Source organism: Arachis duranensis, chromosome 3 (genome assembly GCF_000817695.3).
Source record: "Arachis duranensis cultivar V14167 chromosome 3, aradu.V14167.gnm2.J7QH, whole genome shotgun sequence".
Taxonomy (NCBI): domain Eukaryota; kingdom Viridiplantae; phylum Streptophyta; class Magnoliopsida; order Fabales; family Fabaceae; genus Arachis; species Arachis duranensis.
This window is the reverse complement of record NC_029774.3, coordinates 118,465,797-118,478,352: the sequence shown is the minus strand read 5'-3', so window position 1 is coordinate 118,478,352 and position 12,556 is coordinate 118,465,797. Positions and strand designations below refer to the sequence as shown.

At 35.6% G+C, this 12,556-nt stretch overlaps 1 long non-coding RNA gene across 1 annotated transcript; it reads left to right on the top strand.

Annotated features, from left to right (window-relative positions):
- LOC110278866 (uncharacterized) lies at positions 1 to 876 on the top strand. The gene is made up of 4 exons (XR_002371595.2): positions 1 to 101; positions 388 to 575; positions 656 to 753; positions 858 to 876. It is a non-coding gene; the product is annotated as an uncharacterized LOC110278866 (long non-coding RNA).
- Positions 877 to 12,556: the final 11,680 nt, after the last annotated feature.

Here is a 12,556-nt window from a genome sequence, read left to right as displayed (position 1 = left end):
GTTCATTTATGGCACGCTGTGTAGGTCAAACTTTCTATTTCTGGCAGGGATTTTCACTTGACTATCATTGCTAGGCGCTCGCGACACTATGCTGGGACAAGGTTTGTACTTTTCCAATCCTTTATATAAGTTTGTCACATGATAAAGCTACATTCTGTTTCAATTCTTTACACTTGCAATCCTTGAAGATATACATCTGCTTTTGTTTACATTTTAATTTTTCTAATTGAGATTTTTTTACTGGTTTCTGCCAAGTACTTCAATCCATGAAATTCATGTAAACGGGTGATTTATCACCCAGAAACTTGGTATTTTCTTACAAATTTTGACATTTTTATCTTATTTATTTCTTGACATATTCCTTGCTTGCTATATCTTGTGATGCAGATATTTGAAACGAGGAGTGAATGAAAAGGAAAGAGTAGCTAATGATGTTGAGACAGAGCAGATAGTCTTTGCAGATGCTCGTGATGGAAGCCCGATGAAAATAAGTTCCGTGGTGCAGATCCAGGGTTCAATCCCTCTGTTTTGGTCTCAAGAAGCCTCTCCATTGAACATAAAATCTGACATTATATGTATGATGTGGAAGCAACTATTCTCTGCTTGTTATGTAATTTTTTCTGAGAGCTTTTTTGCTTCTTTTTTCTTTTTCTAGTATCAAAGAAGGACAACACCTTTGAAGCCACAAGGCTTCATTTTGAAAATCTTGTTAAGAGATATGGAAATCCAATTATCATATTGAACTTGATTAAGGTAGGCAGCTTCCCATTTCTAATGAACAGTTAGGAATATTGAATTTTTCGATTGTGTCTAACCTCTAAACTAGAATGTTTTCTGATTCATTTTTTTTGTTCAAGACACATGAGAAGAAGCCACAAGAAACTATTCTGCGAGCCAAGTTTGCTAATGCTGTTAGGTCTATCAACAAAAATATAAAAGAGAAAAATCGACTGAGGTTTCTCCATTGGGATTTGCATCGACACTCAAGATGGTAACTTGCTCTTCCCTCCAACCGTTTCAGTTTTTTATTCTTAGGTGTTATTTTGACTTTATTGGATCAATTACTTCAGCAACAAAGCTACTAATGTGTTGACCCAACTGGAAAAAGTGGCTGCATATGCGTTGAAGCTGACTGGCATCTTCTACTGTTCCCTAACACCAAACTTGACACCAGAGGGACCGTTCCAATATTCCTTCACAGGGTATGTTTTATAACAGCACTTTGGATGCTGTTTGCTGATGTATTTTCTCATTGAATTACTTTTTATATATATTTGATGATTTATTAGATAATCTTTGTAGTAAGCAATAACTAGGAATTATATTGCATAGACTGCTTGGGTTTTTTGAACAATAACCAGGAATTACTGCTGCAATATGCCATGAGGTCACAAGTTAATTCATTATTTGGAGAGATCGTGTTAGTGTTGAGTTGTTTTAACAGACATGGATGGTATCAGATGTCATATAGATTGGCTTTTTTACATTTTTTTTGTTCAAGCATATATAATATTGAGAAACGAAGATGATTATGATTTAAATTATAAAATAAATCTCTAAAATTTTTGTCTATCTCTCAAGCCACTTTCATACTCTTTTTGATGATGTTATGAATATTTTTTAAGAAAACAAAGAGGGCTCCAAAGGTTGAAGTTGGGACTAGATCAACAGATGCTTCAATGGATGAATGGCTCGAGGTCTGTATGAATGCCGTATACAAATCAAAGAAGAAGAAGTAGATGAACAAATCTATCCATAAAACATTGCTAGGCTTCTGAAATCTATCCATGTCTTGTTTTTTGACACCAGAGAACTGCATATGCTCAGTCCAATGCAAACAAATCAAAGAAGAAGAAGTAGATGAACAAATACTTTCAAGTTTCAGCCATACAAGAGTCTGCCATGGAGTGAAGAATCATGTAACTCAGATTAGATTGGAGAGTTTAAACTTTAAAGAGAGCATGAGGAAATAGTTTTAAATTTTAAGCTGAAAGTCCAACGCTTCTCTGTTGTAGTTTAAAAGAAATTTTAGGGTATCTTTTTATTGAGACAGTGAGATATTGAATAATGGTATTAAAAAATAACATCCAATTTTATAGGTTTCATGTAATGAATATTATGTTTATCTATGTGATTTTTGGCTTTCTTTTTTTCAATTTACAGTGTGTTTTATGGAGTAAATTTAGAAAACAAATTTAAAGTATTTATTTTGTAATGGAAAAATTAAAAAAATTATTTTACCTTACTGACGAATTTACAGACGGATTTTCTGTCTGTATTCAGAGTGTGGGATGATTTTTCAAGGTTCAAATTACAGACGGAAAATCTGTCGAAAAATATACTGCCAATTACCGATGGAAAATCTGTCAGAAAATTCGTCTGTAATTACAGACAGAAAATCCGTTGAAAAATCCGTCTGTAATTACAGACAAAAAATTCGTCGAAAAATCCATCTGTAATTATCGACAGAAAATTCGTCGTCTTAGGGAAATGGATGGAGAATTTACAGAGGGAAAATCCGTCAGTAACTGGTAAAAATCCGTCGATAATTTTTTGACGAAAAAATTCGTCGGTAAATAATTTCTGACGAGGCTTTTACAGAGAGACAAAATCCATTGGTAATTTCGTCAGTGACCAAAAATCTGTCTGTAATAAAGACTAAATCTGTTTGTAAATCTGTCTGTATTAATTCATTTTCTAGTTGTGTTCCAATAGTATTTTGAAATGAAGTGCTGCTCACTTAACAGAAAGGACTTAGAAAGACATTACAAGAGGATGTCTGATAAATATTATCCTTTTGGAGGAAATAATAATCCACCACTCAAACAAGTTTTTATGGCATCCTTGCCAAATGAACTTCAGCTAGAACTACAACGGATGATAATGACTATTCGCAAAGAAGTGGTTACTACCACCATTGGAGAAATATACCAGTTGGCTCTAGCTACCTTGGATAAACTGTGTGAACAACAACAGATGTTCAAGTGGCTTAATTAAAATTTAGGCAAACTCAAAGGGGCATACAATAAATCCTATTTGAAGATCAAATGCAAAGAACTTGGCATGTGTGAATAAGCCTAAAAAGAAGACACATTGGCAGTGACAATCTAGAACATTCCAACAGAAGACATTCAAAAGGGGAAGAAGAAAGTAAAGGTGTTATAGTATCGATCTTTTGAAGTACTAGAGATCCAACCTGTGGTATCAGAGCCTACCTGTCATAAGAGGAAGAAGAAGGTAATACTAGCCAAAGCAAGTAAGAGAGAATTCAATAAATATGAATACTTCATAGTCTTTAAGTCCTCTTGAACCCATACATCATTCTACTTCTTTAAGCATAGAGCACTTGTCCTCTAGTCTAAAGAAAATTCTTGCCAATAAATTGATCAATTAGTATAATTTACCCATTTTCTAGAAGACTCCCGAACTTCAGCCACTAAATATCTACTTATTAGCCCATATTCTTTCTACCAAAGACAAAAGAAATCGACCCTCACCTCCATCCGTCATCTTATCACTAGAAACCCTTCTTCTCCACCTAAAGAAGTCATCCAGTCCTCTCATCTACAATAGTGTGGTTTAAAAGCCACTACTGTTGAACAATATATAACCCTAGAAATTCTACAAGAACTCATCCAAAATTATAAAGACCAAGGCTACACTCATTTACATCTAAGAGCAGTCAGACTTATTCAAACTCTTCATGGAAGAAGATCCCTTCCGGTGACAGCTAAAGTTGTTCTTTTGGATTCCACTTTTAAGGAATACCAATATGCTTTGATTGGAGCATTGGTCACCACACTCTCAAACGGAAGTGTCATCCTTACTATAGCTCCAAATTTCACCATCAGGTTATCAGACCCAACAATATCTCATAGACTAAAGATCCAAATATAATTAGTTGGAGTAATTCAAGACTCTAATGCTGAACAGGCAACCTTGCACCACAAAATCCTCTACAGAGTCTAAGACTATGCTCTTGATCTCAATCTCCCAAACACTACAGGAGAATCATTATTCATGTTCACTGATAATGCCAGAGGACCAGCAATCATAAACATTCAAAGAATGATCACTACTGAAGAACTTCCTTCTATCATTCTATTAGAATGGATTACTGATTATGAGAAAGCCTTCCCAAAGGAGCAAGTTGATATTCATACTACAATATCTCCAGATATTACCCACAATAGTGATGGAACGGTAACTACTGTTTTCCAGAAACCAGGAGTAATTAAGCAAACTTTTCTACAATGACCATCCTTTAGGAGGATTAATATGATCTCTCTTGTTCAGGTGCAAACTACTCACAATCAAGATGATCCACCTGTACATTTCTATGAAAATGAAAAACCTTTTTATGTTTCTCATATAAATGGCCACTTCATCTAGGATGTTGATCCCTCCATGCGTGATTTCGACTGTGACTGTACTGATCAATGGAGTGACACTAATGATGAAGATTATGATAAACATCAAAGGAACAAGGAAAAAAAGAAAAGGTCACAGCAAACTCCTTGCTCATATATGAGACCTAAACCTCCTGATAATGCAGATATGACACCAAAGCTGAGGAAGAAGAGACTATCCCAAAAGGGTCCCACAGATGATCTTTATCAGTCAGTCAAAACATTTTCGTACATTGTAACCTTCAGATCTTATGAGGAAGAATTTCCACCTTTAGTAACTCAGATTAATAAAAAGAAAATCACTAGAAGACCTTACGTAATTCCCTAGGGGATTACTCCGCATGGACATCAAACAACAACCCCTCAAGAGGAAGTTCTTAATTGGCACACGGATAATAGAGTCAGCTAGAATAAAGTATTACTCTGCATAGATCATAATCTTGATGCTCTTGTAGAAAAAATTAAAGGTCTTTCAACACAAATAGATTCTGTGGTAGAATAAGTTGCTGAACTTAGAAACCGGCTCTCTACACAAGCTTTTCAACTTGACCAAAAACTCAAAACCTATATTGACAATATGTATTTTGGCCCAGAGTTCTACAAAAAAAGTAGAAAATAGGACCAAGTTAAGGCTCAACTTTGCCAAATTGAGATGGACAGAGACAAAACGGTTGTACCTCAGGCATTGGCTATAGACCGATTATCCAAGTACTCTAAACCATATCCTTTATATCCACCTATCCTATTTTTCTCAACATATTCGCCACCTGAAATCCCAGATTATGAATCCATCTTCAGATCTACTTATCATTTAGCCAGACAAGCCAACACCAAAAAATATGTCTCTTCTCAAGGGCGACGTCTTTCGTCTCAGCCACAGCCACTTCTCCAACCCATACCTCGTTCTCCCTGGAAGCCAGAAAAATTTTTCAGAGAAGATGCACCTTTTAATGCCCCTACAAAAGATAAGGATATCAAAGAAGGATCACCTGCCCCAGGCCAAATAATTAATACCTTTACTCTGGATAATCAATCAGATAGTGAAGAAACCACTAATGAATCTAATGGAGAAACTGTTGAATGGTCAGAAGAAGACTATGAAGCAGACCTTTCAGCAATAGCCATGTTTAACCCTGTAGTAGTGAAGAAGAAGAAGAAGAAGAAGAAGAAGAAGAAATAACCTTTGAAAGGGATGAACCAGCATGCTTCAGTTAATCCTCCACAGACACGATCTTCTGAAGTAAAAACTTCTAACAAAAGATTTACCTTTGATGATATTCCACCATCAAGATACATGGAAAGGTTAAATAAATTTGGTGCTTGAAATGAAACCAACATGGCTAATCCAAATCTTTCAAGCAGACAAGTCCTTGCAGATTTCATAAATCGGATGACTGACAACCTCCGAGAATGGGTTAACAACCTTTCTGAGTATGAAAGACTCTAACTCATCAATAGTACTTTTCCTCAGTTTTTGGGGATACTACACCAGGAATTCTTGGGAGATATTACAATTATCTAAAAAAAAAAAATTCACAAGAGCATTTTGAAATGAAGTGATGTTCACTCAACAGAAAAAACTTAGGAAGACATTACAATAGGATGGCTACTAAACATTATCCTCTTGGAGGAAATAATAATCCACCACTCAAACAAGTTTTCATGGCATCCTTGTCAGATGAACTTCAGCCAGAACTACAACGGATGATGATGACTCTTTGCAAAGAAGTGGCTACCACCACCATTAGAGAAATATACCAGTTGGCTCTAACTGCCCTGGATAAACTGTGTGAACAACAACAGATGTTCAAGCGGCTCAATCAAAATTCAGGCAAACTCAAAGGAGCATGCAGTAAATCCTACTTGAAGATCAAATGCAAAGAACCTGGCATTTGTGAATGTAAGCCTAAAAAAAGACATATTAGCAGTGACAATCTAGAACATTCCAACAGAAGACATTCAGAAGGGGTAGAAAAAAGTAAAGATCTTTTCGCTATTTTAAAAGAAAAAATCTCCATAGCAAAAAGTCAAACAAATGCTTCATTTGCGGAAAATAGGGTGACTTTGCTAGATCATGTCCCAATAAGACAAGGAAAGAAACTAAAATGCTTTAGTTTTTAATGGATGGAGCCTCCATAAAAGATGAAAAAGATATTGAATCAGTACTTGAAGAGCAAGAAGATAAAGATGATGATACCCAATATGTTTTCCAAGACTCCGACTTGGAAAAAAGAAGTTCAGAGGAAGATTTCCACCCAAAGAGGTCAATCTTTACAATAGCTTTCATCACCACAAGAATTCCTAAAGGATAAAAAATTCCAAAAAAGAACTTGGATATCTTGGGTCTTTAGGAATGAAGCAGATTGATGGTACTCTCCGACCTCATTTTGACTTAAAGGTCAAAACTTTCATCTATGACAAACCACTGAAAGTTGTTGCACTGATGGATGTTGGATCTTGTGCCACTGTCCTAAAACCACATGTCTTACCAAAAGAAATGTGGGCACCTTTCTATAGGAGGTTTGCAGTAGCTAACAACGAAGTCTTCACCATCAATCTAATTTCCAAAAAATCTATTGGATTGAAAATATTTGCAGGCCAGACCACTTGGCTTAGAGTATTGAAAAGTTATCTCCCAGATAAAGGTGTCCTGTTTGGATTCGATGCCTTTTTTTTAACCATGGGCTACATATTAAACCCACTAGCCTAAGTTACAAAGGACAGCTCTTGCCTTACACAGGAATATAAAGCATCTTTAAAATTCAGGAAGCTCCAGATGAATACAAGGAGGTCTAGCAACAACTCCTTAATGCCTGTTGTGACAGTCATGATCAATTCAACCACCTTGCACTTTGTAAAAAAATTTAGATTTTTATGTCCGCCTTCCTTTTAAAAAGAATGAGGACATCAACTCAACAAGTGCCACACACTTAGGGATGAATCCTAAAGATCTCAAAATGGCAAGAGCTAAATGTGCAGCTCTTCTTGTTCAAGGACTCATTGAACCAACCAATTTTAACTGGGTATGTCAAGCCTTTTATGTTGAAAAAAGAGTCGAGCAAAACAGAGGAAAAAAGAGACTTGTTATTAATTACAAGCCACTCAATGTCCTTTTGCAAGATGACAAATTTTCTCTACCAAGAATTCCAGTTATAACACAACGGCTAAGTGAAGCAAAAATATTCAGAAAGTTTGATCTAAAGGCTGATTTTTGGCAAATAGGGCTCCATCTTGAAGATAGATACAAAACAGTCTTTTGCATTCTTGAAGCCCGATATTAGTGGACAGTGATGTCATTCAGACTCAAAGTAGCCTCATCTCTCTTCCAAAAAATAATGATTAAAATCTTTGAGCCCATTCTACATTCCACACTCATTTACATCGATGACATCCTACTATTCTCAAAGGACAATGAAGCCCATAAGGTGCTCCTGGCCCAATTCACTCAAATAGTTAAAGATCAAGGAATCATGCTATCATAAACAAATAGCTCCCTTGCTAAAACAAAAATTGAGTTCCTCGGGATGATCTTTGAAGATGAATTTTTTCAACCAGGGAATTGTATTACCAAAGAATTGATTCATTTCCCTGACGAAAACATGACAGTCAAACAAGTTCAATAATTCTTGAGAATTGTAAACTACATCAGAGACGTTATCCCAGATGTGACCAGAAAAATCAACCAACTGGCAAAACTCTTGAAAAAGAAATCCCCCACCATGGAGACTTGAACAAACCACAGCTGTCAAAATCCTAAAGAAGATAGCACAAGACCTCCCTCCTATAAAGATTCCTAGCACAGGAAAAAGGATATTACAAACAGATGCTAGTGATAAATTCTGGAGAACTGTGTTACTTGAAGAAATTGATGGGACAAGACACTACTGTGTGCATGCTAGTGGACAGTTCAAAGAATCAGAAAAACACTACCATGCCACTTACAAAGAAATTCTTGCTGTTAAACACAGGATAGAAAAATTCAATTTCCACCTCAATTTTTATCATTTCACTGTGGAGATGGATAACTCCTCTTTTCCGTCAATGCTGAAAATCAAGAAAAAGATTCTGCCAGACTCTCAACTTTTGCAATGGAAAGACTGATTTTCCCGTTATAAATTTGAGGTGAAACACATAAAGGGACACCAAAACACATTTGCTGATTTTCTGTCTAGTCCTACCAAAGAACCAATTCCAAAACCAATCCTATACATTTGCTCTATGAGTACACATAATTCTTCATACACCATTCTATTTCTTGATTGTCTGCTTCACGGGAGCCCATACAGAAGAAAGATTAGCCCTTTTTCCCTCAAAACAAGACCCCAGACAAACCCTGTTCTACTGGCTATACCAGCTTCTTGTCATAAGCCAAATCCATCTAAACCCAAGGTACTTTAATATGGATACTCCTTTTTACACTATCCCAATAATCCAAGGACCTATACCAGAAAAGATGATGGGGTATATCTGGGTCCTGTCTTCCATATACACATGTGCCATTATAGTGCCACTCTTCTCCATATACCATATCTTGTGTAATAGCACTCAAGCACAATCTCATTTGGTCCGATTATTCTCTATGTATTTTCTACTCGATGCATGGAGATGAATGTTATACAACATGTTTGACCGCCATCAATTATGGGACAAATCTTCCCAGGCAAAATAGAAATTTTGTTGTTTTGTCACCCTACAGAGAAGTTACTTCACTAGTAGTGACCCACACACCATGAACAGGATCGATATTGTTGCATACTTTACTATGTAGTCTACAGATGAGAAGACAGTCTTGAATACTTTGACCAAATACCTTTGTCAACTCTGGCAACTTGGAATATATGGAGAAAGAGATGTAGTCGAAGGACTCTCATTTAAAACGGATGTTCCGTCAATTACACTCTAAAAGTTTTAGTCCAGATTCATAACCTCAAGAATAATTAATCAATTTGGACAATACTCTTTTTACAGTCCAAGAATAGGGCAAAATTATCCTGATCAGCCTAGCACATCCAGACGTATCCCAGCAGCAAGCAGCAATTTTGATGAAGATCTGAGTTCTGAAGATATAAGTGGTGGAGTATATGCTTTACCACCAAACCCAACCAGAATTGATGCATAGATACCCAATGACACTGAAGGTCCATGCTCAAACCCATATGACCCATATTTGTAAGATGTCCAAGATCCTAATGAAAAAAATACTGAAGATCCGCTTACTTATTTACAAGACCCGAATATGGATCTTAGGGCTGTCAACTTGGCCTGTGATGATACATAATCTTTTTCAGGCGGCGATGTGACCCTTCCAGAAGACTATTTTAAGTCGTTCATCTATTAAAACAAATGTCCCCACTATGTATAATTATTGAGTGTACTAAAATAAAGTGATCTCTGTCACTTGTCTAGGTAAAGTTAGAAAGAGATAAGGCTTATCCTTATCTTCCAGCTGAATTGTATAATAGGCTTGTTTAATTCTGTAAGATATTGCTGTCATCTGAGACCTCTATAAAAGGAGGAGCTTACCCCAGTTGTAATAAGATCTCAACAAACATTGTAATATATCCACTTTCCCTATTTCACAAAAATGTTCTAAATCTCTCTTCTCTCTCTGAAAGCTTAGCTAGTGTTATTTTCTTCTTCCTTATCCAGTGTCATTAAGTATGCTCTGGACTTGCCTCTGTCTTCAAAGGATCCTACTCATCAGAATATGGCACGGATAGGATCTTCAAAAATTTCTCATAGTGAAAAATAGACTCGATCTTATAATACCAAGTTTTGCTCGGACCCTTTAAATCTCACCCGATAAAGTAATTGATAGGGTGATAGGGATGAATAAAGGTGTTATAGTATCGATCTTCTGAAGTACTGGAAATCCAACATTTAAAAATTTAAATTCTTTTTGCTCTTTGCTAACAAGTACCTTTTAAAGAAAAAATAATGAAATATTAAAATATATAAGAAAAATCAACAACAACAACAAAGCCTTGTCCCACTAAGTGGGGTCGGCTACATGAATCAAACGACGCCATTGTGCTCTGTCATGTATCATGTCTACAGAGAGACCGTTTACATGTAGATCTCGTTTGACCACCTCATGGATGGTCTTCTTAGGTCTTCCTCTGCCTTTCGCCCTTTGTCCATCTTCCATCTCATCCACCCTCCTGACTGGATGTTCTATCGGTCTTCTTCTCACATGTCCAAACCACCTGAGACGCGATTCAACCATCTTTTCCACAATAGGTGCTACTCCAACTCTCTCCCTTATATCTTCATTCCTTATTTTATCCAATCGCGTATGACCACTCATCCATCTCAACATCTTCATCTCTGCCACACTCAGCTTATGTTCGTGCTCCCCTTTAGCCGCCCAACACTCCGTACCATACAGCATAGCCGGTCTTATAGCGGTGCGATAGAATTTACCTTTAAGTTTTAAAGGCACTTTTTTGTCGCATATAAAACCAGATGCACTCCGCCATTTTGACCAACCTGCTTGGATCCTATGATTTACATCATGTTCAATCTCTCCATTATCCTGTATGATGCACCCAAGATACTTAAAACTTTTAACTTTTCGTAGGGTGTTCTCTCCAATTTTCACCTCTATATTGGAGTTTTCCCTTCTCAGACTGAACTTACATTCCATATATTCCGTCTTGCTACGGCTTATGCGCAGACCATACACTTCTAGAACTTCTCTCCATAACTCCAACTTCTTATTTAGGTCTTCCCTTGACTCTCCCATAAGAAAAATCAATTTTTGAATTTTTAACTCTTCTCTCCTCATAAAAAAATCTAATTTTTATCCTAGCATATAATTCTAAATTAGTAATTTTCAACGGTTGAAACTTGGAATTAGTGGTATTAATAGGACCGAGATAGTTTGATGATATTTTTCAATTTAATTCAATTTAAATTATTGTGGGTTAGATTAAATTTTGAGTAAATAAATTCGAACGCTAACAAAATTGATAATGAAATAATAAAATTATAGTTGTACTCTAAAAAATTGACTTATTATGATAAAATTATTCAACCCCTAAAAAATTACCCAAAAATTTTAAATTATTCTTTTCTGACTTTACCTGTCACCATCGTCATATTACTCTTTTTCTCTCCCTCCTCTCTTAGCATAGGCTTGCAGTCCCTCTTTATCCCTTCCCTTTTCACATGTGTCCACCTTTATCACTGTTATCTTTGGAACCGATGAACAATGGACTCCATTTTTCCTGATTCGAGTTCTTTCCATAACCTCCAGTGACAATCCAGGCTTGCTTTGCAACCTTGTGAAGCTCGAAAAACTCGTCATTGAAGCTCAATGTGAAAACTTTGGGAAAAGAGAAGAAAGTTCCATTTTTCGGCTAAAATTCGGGTCAATTCAGTTGGTATTTGGATTTTGCAAGTAGGACTGGAGATGCGTCACTGAAGAAGGCAAATGTAGTGATTTTTTCTGCGCTAGAGACGGTGACGGTTCTGAATACGAGTGGGATTTCAAAATGCGTCACCGCAATCTTCCGCTTCAAAGATTGAGTGACCAAAATAATCATTTAACACCTTTACTACTAAACAGATTCAACAATGGCAACCAAAGATTTAAGTATAGAGGAACAAAGTGGTCGTATTTATTCCAATGATTTTTTGGTTTCTGCAAAAGAAAGAAGATGGTTCAATTGAGAATAATCATGTTGGAGGATGGACTAAAAGTAGCAACCAATTGATTGGGGTTTTAAATTTTTATTTTTCCTTTTTTTGTTTTTTTAATTATTTCTATTAACTAATTCGAGCTATATTTTGTTCAATTTTAAATGGAGTTGATAATTTTAATGATGTTCCTTTTGTTTATTTTCTAATTTTGTGGAGAATTTTATAGTGTAATTCTATGTTTTTTTTATGTTGCTAATAATTTTTTTTGACAAGTTTTTTTGTGATCAACTTCATTAGCAGCACCTAGATGATGGAAAAGTAAAGATTATTTTAAAATTTTTAAGTAATTTTTTAATGTTTGGATAATTTTATAGTATGAAATTAATTTTTCATGAGTACAATTTTAATTTTTTGGTGATATTTGAAATTTTCATAATCAGAAATGATTATTTATTTTTAAATTTTTTATTCAGTTTTAAAAAAAATAGTATTAATATAAATAA